General features: G+C 41.8%; 1 long non-coding RNA gene and 1 pseudogene across 2 annotated transcripts in view; one reads left to right on the forward strand and one right to left on the reverse strand.

Annotated features, from left to right (window-relative positions):
* Positions 1–17040, forward strand: part of LOC308525747 (ferritin light chain-like) — a 1112779-nt pseudogene that overhangs the window by 309173 nt on the left and 786566 nt on the right. The window lies entirely within an intron of this gene.
* The window catches only part of LOC308526519, a 101045-nt gene that overhangs the window by 72296 nt on the left and 11709 nt on the right, over positions 1–17040 (reverse strand). The window contains exons 2-3 of the long non-coding RNA XR_013996554.1: positions 8838–8928; positions 6058–6160 (exon numbers count right to left, since the gene is read on the reverse strand). This is a non-coding gene — a long non-coding RNA (uncharacterized lncRNA). The remainder of the gene's footprint in view (positions 1–6057; positions 6161–8837; positions 8929–17040) is intronic.

Genomic DNA, 17040 nt, shown 5'->3' on the forward strand with positions numbered 1-17040 from the left:
CCCACCCTAGTAGCCTCATTTTACCTTCATTGCCTCTTTAAAGGCCCTGTCTCCAAATCTGAGGTACTTGGGGGTTAGGCCTTCAACAGAGGGATTCTGGAGGGACACAATTCAGCCCATAATGATATTAGTCCCCACTCCAATCATCAACTTGCACTCAGGTCGCACACAAAAAGAACTGTCTCCAATTGCAGTGTGGGAGATTTCAGCTGATGTAAGACAGGTTCAGGTATATCCCAAATTGAGATGCTGGGGTGGAATCAACTGGGGGTGAGGAAGAAGGAAGAAAGAAGAAGGCAGGCATTCTAGAAAACATACTTTCCCCTCCAGTGCGGACCATTTCTAGAATTAAGAGATTAAACTAAATGGTTTTTAACATTAATTAGTGAACCAGCATGAATTCATTTGATCATTTATTTAGCAAACAATCTCTAAGTCCTCACCATGTGCCAGGCACCAGGGATCCAGAAGTAAACCAGTGAAGGTTCTTGCTCCCCAAAGAGGACTTACGCATCCTGATATCTAAACCCTGCGTGGGATGGGAGGAGGTCTGTCTCCATGAATTTATTTCCCACCTCCTTGAATGTTAATGAAACCCCAGATGGTAGTACAGGCTTGTGCATTTCCTTGCTGGCAGTTAGCCATCCCCACACTCAGGGCAAGACCCTTTATCTGATGGAAGCTTGCATAAAGCATAACCTCCCCAGGTTTGGGACATCTGAAAGACCATGCACCTTGAGATGGCCCAGGGAAGCTGGAGACATTTCTAAGCCCCACACCTGGGGCAGGCAGGGAGAGGAGGCGTGGCTGGCATACAGTGGAATCACTGTAGCCATAAACCATGAAGTTTGGGATCCAGTAGGCGCTGGCCTGATGCCACTGCAGCTGCAGACAGGCAGGCAGGCGGTCCAAACCAGACACCTCTTCCCCTTGCTACCCCCTCCCTCCAACAAAGCTCAGTTACACTCTCCCTGGGAGCCCACCAGATGCCCTGGGATCTGCTTGAGAGTGTGTGGCAGCTAGTAGCAAAGGAAAGGCTGCCAGTGCCAGTCGTTTCCCTAGATTGAAGGCACCAGATGCCTCCATCTGGAAGGTAAGTCTGCCACCCAGTGTCTAAGCGGGAGAGGTGCAGGGGCAAGCAGCTTCCCTTGGCCTGCCAGCTGTGCTCAGCCTGTGGCAAATTCTTCGGCCACCCTTGGTGAGGGAAAACCACTGTGCTTTCAGAGTGGATCTGATCTTCTAGAAACAGCTAAAAGTCATTCTAAGCTAAATGGTTACTGGTGGGAAGACAAATAACACAGATCTCCCTCTATGATTTGTAACCATCTTAAAGGCAGGTGACTATTTTGAAAAACAAAGTATTTTTTTTCAATTAGTGCCTTGAGGGGATTAAAAGTCTCATTATTTTAAAGACAATAATGTATACCATGGAATCTTACTAACGTACATTTTTAGAAGAATTTAAAATATATCTCCTCCAAGAAATAAGTGTTGGTGCTGCTTTTTCCATGCAGGCCTGTCTTTTGTAAGAAAGGGAGAATGGCCTGTTGATTTATTCTGCTGCTGAGTAGGGAACTGTCCATACATCTTGATGGAGCCCAGTCTCCCCTCAATCCTGGGGTCTCAGAGCTGTGTATTAAACCCAAAAACTGGGCCTGTATAGGAGGCTGTTTGTCATGAGGCTTTCTGCAGAGACTTCAGATCTAGGAGGAACACCAGGCAGGACATCAGCTCTATTCTTGTTTCTCAAAGAAGGTGTGGAGTCTAGTGCTCCCACAAGGGTGGCAAAGGGCCTCCCATCTGAGGACTCAGAGGGAGGGGCCAGGAGGTCAGAGCATCAGAGGCTCAGATATTTGGTCCTTTGGGCTCGGGGTTGAATGGCCATTGCTTCCCAGGAGAGGAACAGGAGAGCCAAAGCCTCAGACCAAGCCTGACTGAGGTAGGAGAGGCTCAAGAGAGCCCTTCCCACACCAGCAAAGCCAGTCCCTGGAGGTCAGGCCTCAGGTGCTCAGCAGCCCTGAGCTCGTTGTGCCCTGAAAAAGGCCTCTCCTAAAACTAAAAAAGAACTCCTTTATTTTGGAGCAAAAGGGAGACACCCCTTCGCCCTCTCTCCTCCCCTGTCTCATAGGATACTTGCTGACTTCAATATTATCTGAGCACAAAGGGTCACTTCAGTTGGAACAAGCCTGAACTAATCTTTTTAAATATGGAACAAGGCCAGGCCAACCCTCACTTGGCCCTGAGTGCTTGGCAACTCCATTATTCCCTTGATCAACAGTATTCTGGAGCTGGAGGAGTTCCAGCTCATAAATAGAGAAGGAATAAAAGAATTTTTTTAGCCCTGGCCAGATGGCTCACTTAGTTGGAGCATCGTCCCATTACCAAAAGGTCATGGATTCGATCAGGGCACATACCTAGTTTGCTCAATTGATCCTCAGTTGGGGTACATATGGGAGGCAACCGGTTGATGTTTCTCTCTCACACTGATGTTTCTCTCTCTCTTCTTCTTTTCTCTCTCAAATCAATAAACATATCTTCAGGTGAGGATTAAAAAAACAGAAATTTTCAAAAATCACTAATACTCCAAATTAAATAATGGATGTAGGTAATAATCATCAATGGATACTAAAATAATCAGATGAAAGGTTAACAGGGAACTTTGTGGGTTGACACTACTGAAACTTACTGATCAATCTTGGCATCATTAAAAGTGAAACAATCAGCCCTAACCAGTTTGGCTCAGTGGATAGAGCGTCGGCCTGCGGACTGAAGGGTCCTAGGTTCGATTCCGGTCAAGGGCATGTACCTTGGCTGCGGGCACATACCCAGTGCAGGGGGCAGCTGATGGATGTTTCTCTCATTGATGTTTCTAGCTCTCTATCCCTCTCCCTTCCTCTCTGTAAAAAATCAATAAAATATATTTAAAAAAAAAAAAGTGAAACAATCAGGCAGTATATGCCTGATGGTAACAGCGCTACTATGAAATATTGGTGCCTAAACATACTGATTGACTCTAAGCAAGGCCCTAAAGATAACTACTAGTTTACAGGAAAGACAGAGGGTAGAGGAACATGTTCCCTTACTCCACAAGAAAGCAATCAGACAAATACAGAACACAGACAATGCTCAGAACAAATATTAAATGTATTTTTATTTGCTGAATTTAGCAACCCTACACCCAAGCCAGAAGACTTGAAGCCATCCTGAATTCCTTCCTCTTTTTCTATTTTTTTTTTTTTTTTCAGGGAGGAAGGGAGAGGGGGAGGGAGATAGAAACATCAATGATGAGAGAGACTCATTGATTGGTAGCCTCCTGCACACCCCCTCCTGGAGATGGAGCCCGCAACCCAGGCATGTGCCCTGACTGGGAATCGAACCCAGGACCTCTTGGTCCATGGGGCGACGCTCAATCCACTGAGCCATCACAGCCGGGCTCTTTTTCCATTTTTGATTGCCTTCCAGGTCTTGCTGATTCTTTTCTATATTTCTCATTCTGTCCTCCCTTCTCCATCTCCATGTGACTTTCCTACTTCGAGCCATTGCCCTCTCTCTCTTAAAAGCTCCTTTAATTGCCTTCCACTCGGCTTTCCTGTTTCCAGCCTCATCCCTTTTAATTCATGCACAACAGGTAAACTGGTCTTTCTAAAAGGCAAACCTGACCACAGCACTCCTCCGCTTAAAATCCTTCCCTGGTTCCCCATGGCTTTCAGGATAAATTTGAGACTGATTTTAGTTGATAAAGCCCTCGGTCATTTGATTTCTCTCTCTCTATATATATAGTCCCATTCCTCTCAGGCTCTAACCCAAGGACCATTTGGGTATTTAGAACATCATTCTCAGGCTATACAACATTATCTTAACTTAAAAATTGGCCTGCTATATTCGGTCAAATGTTTAATTAACTCACTCTATAATTAACTCACCCTAATGCTTTGGCAGGGCCAGACCAAATGATTTTGCCGGCCTTATGGGGCCTGTGGCTGGATGTTCCCCTCCCCTGCTCTAACGCATCACACATGCACCAGCCACGTCAAGCTCCAAAAGAGTACCACACCATCCCCTTTGATGGTGTCTCTCTATTCTTATTAATACCACCATCCCACACACATCCTACTCTTCTCCTTTGCCCAGCTAAATCCTACTCATTCTATTAAAAAAACAATTTAAAGGTCACTTCCTCCAAGAAGTCTTAACTTATTGCTTTAAGCACATATTTTTGCTCCTTGACACACTGTATTGTAATAGTTGACTTATCTGTGTGTTTCCCCAACTACATCATTTTAAGTCAGAGCAAGGACTGTGTTATCCATATAAAGTCAGCAACTGATACAGTAATCAGCACTAGTAAACAATTAATAAATGTTTATTAGATGAATGATGGTTCTTTAGCATAAAATGTTCCTACTCTCATCTCTGGCTGATCCAGCATGTCTTAGTTGGACACTGCCCTCCATTTTCAGATGTGGACCTTCCTGACTGTTGTCTCTTTACCCTCACTGAAACTCAGGGATTTGATTTCCGTGGCTCAACCGTGATGAAAAAGCTTCTTGTCCACTCCATTACGCTACTACTGAATGGATGTGGAATAAAGAAATGACACCTTACCAAGTGAGGCCCTCGCCAGTTCCCCACCCAAGCTGAGTTTCAGATCATGATACCAGCTGACATCAGGCAGCTGTTAGATGAGAGATTTTCGCCTGCCATCCCAACCCCCCATGATTTGCCCCCAGCCCTCCCTCATCTCCTGGGGAACAACTTCTCTTTTTGTTTTGGGCCACAGCAGTGTTTAGCAGGAGCAGACACCATGCCTTGTTTGAGCTGTGATCTAACACCAGCTGACAGGTGGGTTTCGGGGGTGTCCCTGGGGCCATGGCCTGTTTAGTGGATGTACCACTCTAAACTCAATTACAGGAGACTTTCACGCTCCATAGGCAATTCCAGGCCCTTTTTGATAAAACTCTGGTGAGTAAATAAGTCATGATGGTGAGAGGGGCTACCATTTAATATTCATTGAAGTACACATGTTTGGAAATTGGAAGCAGAGTTTAGTCCATTTTCATATTTATATCAACATAAAGCTTTAAAAAGGATCCCTCTTTTTCTCCAGCATTCTTGCCAAGTTCTCCTTTGGAAAGCTAAAGGTAAACCAGACATACATTTTAAAATTAAAAATATCTAAAATTATAAAGTGTGAGTTTGAGATGTTAATTTTCAACTCAGAACCAATTCTTGCATTTCCTTTGAACTCCTGGGACAGGTAGGTAACAGATAAGCCATTGCTATTTCTGATGGCTAGATTTTTGGATTTAACTGTGTAATAAGACCTCAGCGAAACGAAAAAATTCAGAAGATTCCGGTCTCAGTCCCAAGATATTACAATTTAGGGGAATGTTTAATAGCCATCCCAAGTAAATGCAAAAGCACCCCTTTTTAAATAAAGGTAAAATTCACAAAATAGAAGTGTTCATGCTCACCAATAAATTATAGGACTGTTCACTGAGGGAGAGCTGAAATATGAGGAGAAAGAGTTAACACAGTGAAGGGTGTAGAGCACTGTTGTGTTGTACCCTCCACTCCACTTTTTTTTTTTTTTATGGGGATGAATGTTTAAATATGGTGCTATGGTTGAAGGCATTTCTTTTAATAATGCAACACACGGCTTCCTGGGGGGACAGCAGTTGATTTGGAAACTGAATATGGTGCACTCTAAATTCTCCTCCCCGAGGAAGGCTGATAACTAAGTGCCATGAGCTAGCATGGGGACTCAATCTGTCAAATCAACTTGCTGGAAAAGCCCCATGCGGAATCTTCTCTAGTCTCCGGGAGCTAATGTGAGCAGACACTTGTGACATTAGACAGTGTAGCAGGCCTGGCATGACAGAAAAGTTCACCACCCACCGACAAGGTGGTCTTTAGATAAAGAAATCAGTGCAAATTTGTTAATGTAACAACTTGGACAAAGACGCTTTAAAAAAACAGCTGCTCTATGGGGAGAAAGGATCAAAAGAAAAAGAAGGCAATAACAGGACTTGGAAGCTTTCTTTGGGCTTTCTGTACCTCTGAGGCATTGCCTTTTCTACTGGTCCTTCTTCAAGGCTGGGGTACCTTCAGTTAAGTAAGTGAGTCCCAAACTTTGCCACTCCACAAGCCACTGCTCCACCTAAAACTGAAAAAGGAAAGTAAGGGGGGGAAAAAAGCAGTGAAGAGGGAAAAAATTCTGTGCCTTTGCCTTACTGGGATAAATAACATCTTTCCTATTTCAGATGGGTGATCAACCGACTTTCTAAGTGAGAACTGTTATCTATCTGATGTTGGTGCATTAGTCCTGGAGGAAAATTGAAGTGATTATTACCTCTGTGTCTGACACAAAATATAAGTATATGTCTATAAGTGAATCAAATATTTTAAGAATTAAACAGCATTCTAGGGGAAAATATAGTTATTAATATCAGATAGACAACTCTGATTGTGTTGAGTGTCTGACTCCGGGAGGTGGTTTTGCCAGTTATTTCCCCTCGGTGGGGTGAATTTAATAAAAATGGAAATTTGCTATAGCATGCTTATTGCATATTTAATTTAGAAAATAATCTGATACTTCTTTGAGTAGGACATGCTGAATCAGCTCTTCCATGGCAGCTGTGAGAGCACGGGTTCTGGATAGAGACACCTGAATTCAGGTCCTGGTTCTGCCACTCACTAGTTTGTGATTTGGGGAAAGTTGTTTAGGAAAAACATTTACCTCATAAGATTATTCTGAAAACACTTTTATCATAGGAGTATTATAACATAAATTAATACATGGGAAGTTCTGAGGTCAGTGTTTGTGATATACTAAGTGCTTCAGAAATTTGGCCACAGTTATTATTTAAATGAACCTAAATGGGTTCCCAGAGTTTTTTACTGATTTTAACCAAAAAAAAAAAAAAAAAAAAAGGGTTCTGTGGTCAAAAAAGCTTACAAATCAGGTTTAACATAATTAACCTTTTTAAAATATAGTATTTTCTATATTAAATGTGTATTATGAATATCCAAGGGAGAATTTAGTTTCAAATATTTGACCATATAAACCTTTTTCATAGCTGATGTTGTTCCCTAAGTGAAAAAACAACAGTATCCTAACCTCTGGTTCAGAAGTTAAGGAATTTTTGAGTCATGGGACCTGAACCACTAGGACAGTAATTTAAAGCATGGTAATCGGTTATCCTATCGGCCTCATAGGTCTCAAAACACTCCCTTTTTAGAACAACAATTTGTAAAGTGGGATTGGTAGGAGACAGAATATGTACCGTTAAAACACAGACACTGGAGTTGGACAGACCGGGGTTTCAATTTCCCAAACAAGCTATTTAATATCTCTAAGCCACAGTGTCCTCAGCTATTGAAAGGACAGTAATAGTGATATTTACCTCCTAGGCTTGCTCTATGAATTAAATCAGGTAATGCCTGGCTCTTAGCTACTAATGATGTATTTATTCCAACAGTGGGGCTAATGTTTGTCAACAAATAATGAATTAGTTATTCTATTCTCAACTAACTACTGTACTCATTCAGAGCCCTTGGTGCCTCTAAGGTTGCAGTAAAAACACACACACAAAAAACCAATGGAATGGGAATAAGCATCTGTGGGTTTTAAAGCACCCTTTGTGCTTGATTAAGTAGTTAGTTGATGAACATATATGACATGTTTACCAAGATTACCACAACCCTCTGTGCTTGGTTTTCTGTGAAAAACAACCATAACAGCAGCACACCTTGCCTACTTGTATCAGAGTTACTGTGAGAAACAGAAATGCTTACATACATATGATTTTCTTAAACTATAAAGGCCTATAGCTTTTTCAGAAATAATTTATTACATGTTTACTATAGTCTAGGCCAGTGGTCAGCAAACCGCGGCTCGCAGCTCGGCAAACCACGGCTCGCGAGCCACATGCGGCTCTTTGGCCCCTTGAGTGTGGCTCTTCCACAAAATACCACATGCGGGCGCGCATGTACAGTGCAAGTGAAACTTCGTGGCCCATGCGCAGAAGTCGGTATTTTGTGGAAGAGCCACACTCAAGGGGCCAAAGAGCCGCATGTGGCTCGCGAGTTGTGGTTTGCCGACCACGGGAGGCACTGTGGTAGGTCTTACATGTGATAACTCATTTTAATCCTTACTATGAGGTGGTATTTTTATACCTACTTTAGAGGTGAGGAGACTGAGGCTCAGGGAGGCTAAGTACTACTAATTTTTCCCAAGCTCACCTGGCTTATAGAGCCAAGAATCAACTCCAGATCTGTCGGACTTAAAAGTGCTTTAGAACCATTGTGCTTGAAAAAAATAATAACATTGCTCGGCCAGCGTGGCTCGTGGTTGAACATCGATCTATGAACCAGGAGGCCACGGTTCGATTCCTGGTCTGGTCACTTGCCTGGGTTGGAGGCTTGATCCCCAGTGTGGGGCATGCAGGAGGCAACCGATCAATGCTATTGCCTTATCATTGATGTTTCTATCTTTCTCTCCCTCTCCTTTCCTCTCTGAAGATAATAATAACATCAAAACACATTTTAAGTTAGAGATTAGTATTGGCCACATACAATTCATCTCTCTGGCAGTTCTACAGACACATTTTTGATGTTGTAAAACTCCTTAACTTGGACAATAGCCACTCAATGAGTGAAGATGAAGCATTGGGTAGGAAATAGAGTGGTCAATACAGAATCCAGTGTCCTAATTGGATGATTATTTATAGACACTGGCTAACTTGATTAACTTTCCCTGTGACTTAGGTATATTTGCCATAATTATTACAATGACTAGCATGTTTGAGGTCACAAACTCCAGAAAGTCCAGTCACCTGTGTTAAGTGAACTCTACCTCCTGAGAGTTTCTGGATGACAAGTTGACATGCAAGGCAAGTAGTTTCATGAACTGCAATAGAGCAAGGTCTGTCAGAGAAGGAAAATCTGTATTAATCATATGCTATAAAACACTTTTTGTTAGTTACATATATTCCTTTACTTTCATTTCCCAAGAATAGCTCAGCTGTCAAAGCATTTCCATGATTTCCATAGATTCGTCAAATACTGTGCGATCGAATTATTGCTCTGAGAGAAGCTACAATTAAAACACATTAATCATTGTAACAAAGGATCCTTATTGAAGCTGACAAAGATGGTGAAATCTGATGAATAATTGGTCTGGTTAATCTTTTAAAAAAGTGAATTAAACTGCTAACAAGTTAAATCACTGTGATTTTCAAAATAAGCCTCCAGGGTGAGCAGAGAATGGGAATATTATCATCATTTAAAAAAAGATATTTGCTTTCTTCTTCTCACCTCTCGACTTGCACTGGAGGCCCAGGGTTAGAATTAGGGGGACCCTGAGGACCAGCTGGCAGAATGAGGTTGGTCCAAGTGTAAGGGCATATTCTTCACTTTCCTCTTCAATGATTCCTCAATATTTCTAAGAGAGGCATACAGTGGATAGAAGAAGATCCAGAACTAATATGGCACCCACTTACCAGCCATTCTCAATGACTTCAAGTGGACCCATCATGTGGTTCTGATTTCATCCCCACTCTAAGCCAACACACCATGACAATGAGGTGACTCTGGTATAATTGCCCCTTATGCCCTTTTTCCAGTCAGATCACTTATCCTTCCAGATACCTCTCCTATTTGCATTTCAATTACTGTGGAAAATATACTATGCTCTGAAATAAACTGAGATGGGCAAATATGAACTGGTCATCCATTGCAAATGGACGGAAGAGGACTTTTGAGCTAAAGTCTTGACTTGGGCTAGGCCTCCACAATTTTGGGGAGTTTTAGTGGCTGCTGTGATGAATGGTCCAGACCCTCTTCAGGAGGAAAGGGGTTATTCCCCCAGATGCTGGGAGTGATGATAGATTTGGCCCTCAGCTGTTAGCCTTGAGTAAAGAAAACTGAACACACTCTTCAAGGTCATACATACTTCTTTATAGGGGTAGCTGATGTCCAATTATGGGGCTGTAAAGACTGGCCTGTTGCCACAGTTCCCTGCGGGGTTGGCTAAAATCTTTGTTGGGATTGTAATACTGCCCACTTTCTCCCTTGGGGTCTTGACCAAGAAAAATCTGTTAAGAGAATAGGTAATACCCACAAAAATTAATTTTCCCTGGGATCTCCCGTCACGCTGCAATTTCCAAGTCACTTTAAACTCTTTAATCTCTTGGTGATGCTATTGCCTAGGTCATTGTGAGAAAAAGCCAAATTTACAGTGCTCTTGCTATGAATCAGACCCCTATCTCTATCTTAGGTTTCAACCTAGAAAATCTTAACAAAACTATAAAGTATCAAAGAAAAGAAACAGACTAAAGTGGGCCTCAGAGAAAAGCGAAGTGGAATTGGCTCAGGATAAAGAAGTTCTATTAACTCCCTTCCAATGCAAAAAAGTCTATTGTGTTGAAACTGTTCAACTCTTCTTTGACTTCCTATTGGAACAAACAAGACTGAAGAAGGGAAGATTTTGGCTAGGAGATGTACTGCAGATGCTTTTTATAGGTTCTAAATCACTTTACACATTTCTTTCCATCCTTTTCTTTTTTTCTTAAGTAAACAATACTGTTCTACCCTAGCTCTGGCCCCTGAGATGCCATTTAGGCCCGACATCAAGCTAAGTCTGATTAAGAAGAAGCAGATGAAAATTAATAAATAAATAAATAATCCAAAATACACTCATAAAATTAGGCCAACCAGCTTCTTCATTTTTTTTTATCTTTTTGTATCTTTGGCCTCCTATGGGGCAAGCAGGGGGCCTCAGACTAGGGATAATTGGCTGGTCTTAAGGTGCTCAATATCATGGACAACCAAGTTCCATGTCTTAGGACTCAGAAAAAGTAGAATTCAGAAGGGCAAAAGTGCCACTTTAAGATACTCCCATTTTCTTCTTCCAGATTCCTCAATATTTGTAGAAAGAATTCGTTTTAGTTTTTTAAAAGCATTGTTTTCTGTGTACATGTATGTGTGCATGTGAACGTTAATGTCGGTAGGTGTTTCCCAGCATCTAGAAATGTTCAGGAATCTGGAGAAGGCGCTGTGGTGTAAATTAATAAATAGACTAGAAATATAACATAAATTTGTAATCCATGGGGGAGCCAGAGGAAGCTTAGCTATAGGAACCAAGTTCTTCTGAATCTCCGGACCCCTCGCTCTTTATTAACACAAATTGTCCTAAGGCAGGGTAGATATACATACCAAAGGTTAAGGTTTGGTATACAGTAGGCATTGTTAGTTTTGGGGGAACTGCTTTTGGCTGGCTGTTCAGGTGTTTGGCCAGCAGGAGGCAATAACATGTAGATTAAAATGCCCTCAGCTGTCTGGCAACAGGCAAAAATACATGCAAATCTTTCGGTGTGGGGAAATGCCCTCAAGCTATTCCAGTAGGTAATAACATGTATTCAGCCCTGCTGAATATAGAAGCCTCAAGGTTCCATCAACCTTTTGATGAAACTTCTTACATTTATGACATGGTGGAATTAGCCTCCGGCAGAACATACGCACACATCTGTACACCAAGTCTCTAAATAGCGTGCATATGGGGCTTTCCTCTTCCTAGTGGGAGTTCAAAGAAAGGGAATCTTGATAGAAATGGTAGAAATATTAGTCTTTGAAATTCACCATAAGATTCAATCCACTGGTTTGATGTGGCAGATACACTACATCAAGCCGTAACTCCTCTGCTGGGAGATGCAGCATGTTGCCATGGCATCGCTGTCCAAGGTGCTGACATTGCTGAGCTAAGTAAGCATGGATGTTTCTCTTAATCCTGAGACACTGGTGAATTGAAATGAAGGTCCTTGTGAGTGCTTCTGTCAAAATGCTCATAGTTGTACACTTTTTCTTTTCTTTCTTTTTTTTTTTTGGCTATCAATACCTTTTAAGTGTTCACACTTTGTTTTATTCTTGAAGATTCATAACAAAAATACATGGGCAATTACAAAAATCTAAACAAGACAAGTCCATAAAATATGTTCCTCCTTGTGGGGACAGAACCTTCCATTCCACTAAGCAGAGAGAACCACAACTGATTATTGTTCTAATTTGGAGATTGACAGACTTGGAGACAAAATATATTTTTTTACAAATATATTTTTTTTTACAAAAAAACCCACACAAATAAAACTCAACACAGTCAACTGCCTCAACTCCCCTCTCCTTTTTACATTTTCTTATTTACATCATATAACCAGAATGGACAAAGGCATAAGGCAGAGTTAGGCATAAGGCATGTGGGACAGGGTTAGGTACACTGCGACTGAATGCCAGACAGACACATGAGTCTCCTGAGGTGATCAAGAAATGTACTTTGCATCAACCATTCAGTGTTGTAGCTGAGAAATACAAACAGGGGGGAAAGAATTAAAAAGAAGCTACAGGAACTGCTGGTAAGAGGCCTGATGTCCACAGCAAATGTTTAAAATCCAACTTATATAGTGAGAAGATGGCCTGAATATATGGTCAGTACATTTACATAGAAATCTGTAACTGTGAAGTTAGTACATCTTTGTAATAACACAAGCTGGAATGCTAACAACGCATAAACACTTCTGCTAAAAGCCCACCAACTGAGCCAAATCATGCCTTCCAAGCAAGAAGGAAACTTATTTGCATTCTCAAGACATGACTTGCTTTGGGACAAAAATTGAGTACTAAATTTACTAACATTTTTTATCTCTCATATCATTAACACCTTCTTGTTATATTTGTCTGACTCCTTAGTGGCTGCCAGTCCTCCTGAACCCCCTCCAATGATGATGAGGTCATAGTCGCAGGCCTCAGAAAGATTCTCAGAGCCACTAATTTTTAGTAGCTTTTGAAGTCTGCCCTCCTGATACGCCTTTAGGTTTGGAACATGGTTGCCTATTTTTGTCTGTTTCACAAAAACAAGGAGTACGGTTTCCGAGGTCAGTTCTAACAATGCTCCCTTGAGGCCCAGCCCATCTATGAATACGAGCTCTAGGATATCAGGCTCTTCTTCAGGCGTCCCACCACTTATGCTCTGATGCAATACAGAACTGAACTGTATTATTTTTCCATCTGAAGAGTAACTTTAATTTTTACTATATTGCAGAACAAAATTATGATTTAAATATCCCTTGTGTGTAGAGAATTCACATATACTGAAGAGTTCTATCATGTTTCAGTTAATTACAAAATTTCCTCCTCTGGAAGCCACATCAGCCATCCACTCTTCCCCATATCTCTCTACTTATAACTCTATCTGGCTTTGAAAACATTCTACAATTTTATCATAATACCCGCATAGCTCTATCTTCTTGTTGTAATGTACCCCACGAATCACACAAGGACGCCTCAAGAAGTAGAATTAAAGAGTCACATTTATTGCAAATCCGGGACTATGAGGGAGCATCTCGCTCTCCCAGATCTCATAGTGCCCGCCCCAGCCCCAACACCAGATTTATATAGGCAAAGATCACAAAGGTATTGATTACATCCCAAGGTTTGGAATGAGGAACCTGGTTTGCAAAAAAGCAGTTTACAGAAGCAGAAGCAGTTTTACTTAAGCATGTTATCTAAATTATAGTTTTGGGTCTCCAGATCACTGAATTGACAGAAACACATTATCTAGAGCCCTCGGGTCTTGGGATCACTGAGTCAACAGGGACATGTTATCTGGAGCCTTCTGACCTTGGGATAATTGTGCTGTCCTTCCCAGGTACAGAAGAATGTGCTTCTATCGATAACCAGTATGATCACAACCAATGGGATATTCACATTACAATCAATAGGGTATTCAATCGAATGGGATAATTTATATAATTCAGAAAATCAAAATAACTTTCCTATCCTTTTAGCAAGCAAATAAGTACAGAAACCAAACAGCAGGGTTAGAGTTAAACTACAGTTTCTACCTGAGATGACTGCTACCATACTTCATTCTACTTTCAGCACACATTCTTAGCAGCAGTGAGAGCAATTGCCTTTTCAACCCTCACATGCCACTGTCATTGCCCTTTATTTCTTAGCTCATTCTGGTTTCCAGACTGCAATCCCCCTCACCTGCTAGGTTTTCCTTTCTGCTCATAAAAAATCCCACCCAGATTCCAAGGCCCATCTCCTACTCTGCCTCCTCCACAAAACTTTCCTTGATAATCCAATTTAGTTTTCCCTCTCCTCTAAATTTTTTCAGGATTTATTATTTGGCATTTCACCTTAGACCACAGCACATCTGAAAGGGAATCTCAATTTTAATTCTGTGCCAATGTTGTACAATGTAAAGAGCATGTGTTTTAGTATTAGACAGTTCTCGATTTCAATTCTAGCTCCTCCACTTTGTAGCTGAAGTAATGAAGAGGCGAGGACTACGCCCTCCATCTTGCCCCAGGGTAAGGGCTATGCCCTACATCTTACGTTGGCCATGTGCTCGGCAAGGCTTCTTCCCGGAAGCCCGAGCCTCTGCTGGCCACACCCAGAACTTCTTTGAACTAACCAATGACAATCAAGGGAAGTCGCCATAGATATGACCACATCCTGTGTGACAAGACACCGACTTGTGCCTGGCCAATCGGCAGGGCCCACATTCCTTTCTCCTCCCCTTGCTCCAACCCCCCTATAAAACCTCTTTCCACACAGAGTTCGCTCTCTCTGCCACTTGGCTTGCCATTGCGTCGGTGAGTGTGGTCGGGGAGCCGAACTAGTTCGAATAAAGACTCTTTGCTTTTGCATCGGACACGGCTGGCTCCCTGGTGTGGTCTATTGGGGATCTTGAAATCTGGGCATAACAAGTAAGGTACTTAACTTTTTTGGAGCCTCATTTCTTCCCTAAGAAAAAATTATATTAACACAATAAGCACCAAGCCTGTTTTGTCTTCCTTTCTGTTTAGCCCAGGGGTGGGCAAACTTTTTGACTCGAGGGCCACAATGGGTTCTTAAACTGGACCGGAGGGCCGGAACAAAAGCATGGATGGAGTGTTTGTGTGAACTAATATAAATTCAAAGTAAACATCATTACATAAAAGGGTACAGTCTTTTTTTTCAATAGTTTTATTCATTTCAAATGGACCGGATCCGGCCCGCGGGCTGTAGTTTGCCCACGGCTGGTTTAGCCCACGATATCCGATTTCACCGATATGCTGGCAGCATCAGTGACTGACCAGTCCGGACAGAAAGTATAGTGTCAGTCACCGGTGACTGACATGGTGCTTAACGTGTTAACCTATATAGTATGAAATTATATATGCAGTATACATTACTTGGCACACGATAGGCTCTCAATAAGCTTTTGTTCTCTCCTCTTCCCTGCTGTAGCCTCCATTTCATATAGCACAATGTTGAACACATGGTAAATGTGGTTTTACTGAAATGCATACAAAATTCAGCCTGTCTACTCAACCTTGCTATGTGATCCACCTGCAAAAAACAGGCCATATCTGATCAAGCACATTCTGGGCAGGGAAGTGTCCACAAAATCTGAGAGCAAACATAAGAGAGATCATTTGGAGGTGTTGGCTCTTGAAATGAGTTATCCTGATGGTTAATTTTATGTGTCAACTTGAATAGGCTAAGGCAGTGGTCGGCAAACTGCGGCTCACGAGCCACATGCGGCTCTTTGGCCCCTTGAGTGTGGCTCTTCCACAAAATACCACGTGCGGGTGCACACGTACAATGCGATTGAAACTTCGTGGCCCATGCGCAGAAGTCGGTTTTCGGGAAAGGAGATAGATGAAACAAGTATACAAAACGAGTGTGGATGGGAGAGTTGGAAGAGGTCGACCTCAGCGAACGTACCTCAATCAGACTGAGGACGTTTTTAGCAAAGGCCAGCTTAGGAGTACCCTAATTAAGTTAATAACAATGTACATATCTATATAGTTTAAGTTCAAAAAAATTGGCTCTCAAAAGAAATTTCAATCGTTGTACTGTTGATATTTGGCTCTGCTGACTAACGAGTTTGCAGACCACTGGGCTAAGGGATGTCCAGATAGCTGGTAAAACATTATTTCTGGGTGTATCTGTGAGGATGTTTCCTGAAGAGATTAACATTTGAATAGGTAAACTAAGTAAAGGAGATCAAGCTCACTAATATGGGCATCATCCAATCTACTGAGGATCTGATTAGAACAAAAAGGTGGAGGAAGGCTGAATTTCCTCTCTACTTAAGCTGGCACATCCATCTTCTCCTGCCTTTGGACATCATAGAGCTCCTGGGCCTCAAGCCTTTGGATTCAGACCAGGACTTACACTATTAACCTCCCACCCCACCCCCATTCTTGGGTCTTTGGACTTGAATTACTAGTAGGTTGGATCCTACAGTTCTCAATTCTTCAGATTTGGACTAAATTACACCATCAGTTTTCCTGGTTCTCCATCTTGCAGACAGCAGTTTGTTGGACTTCTTGGCCTCCACAGCCCCACAAATCAATTCCTATAATAAATCTCCTCATCTGTCTGTCTGTCTATATATCCCATTGGTTCTGATCCTCTAGAAAACCCTAACTAATACAGTCATGTTCTCAGTCAAGGTCTGATGAATGAGTACAAATACTCTGACAAAGAACACATTTGGATGTGGAAATCTGATTCCTGAACAACCTGTGCCCAAAACTCTTTAAAATTCAAAGCAGTGTTGGAGAAATTTCCTTTCTCTGCAGCATGCCAAATTTTGACATTTTTCCTCCTGACATTTTTTATTTTCTATTACCAGAAAGGGCAGAATTTCTTCTAAAAAAAGAGAAGAAAAAGAAGGTACACAGAACATCAGTTTTAAGTGTTATTTTTGTTCTTGAAAAGACTTCCCATAGACTTTAAAAGAAAGCTTTTTTTTTTTTTCTTCAGAGATTTATTTTGATAGAATTATCCAAGCCGTGTCAGGGAGAACAAAATTTTGTGAGCCTACTATATGAGCAAATGCCAAATTACATGCTGTAAGGTTTTTGTTTTATTATCTCTGGGTCCAGTCAAAGAAGAGAAAAGAGTTTGAATCCAGAACTATTAGCATTTGGAGACAAAAGAGAGCCTTCACTGCACCATTCCTCAGGGCTTGCTTCCCAGCCCCAT

The sequence above is a fragment of the Myotis nattereri genome, assembly GCF_964212035.1.
Source record: "Myotis nattereri genome assembly, chromosome: 10".
NCBI lineage: Eukaryota > Metazoa > Chordata > Mammalia > Chiroptera > Vespertilionidae > Myotis > Myotis nattereri.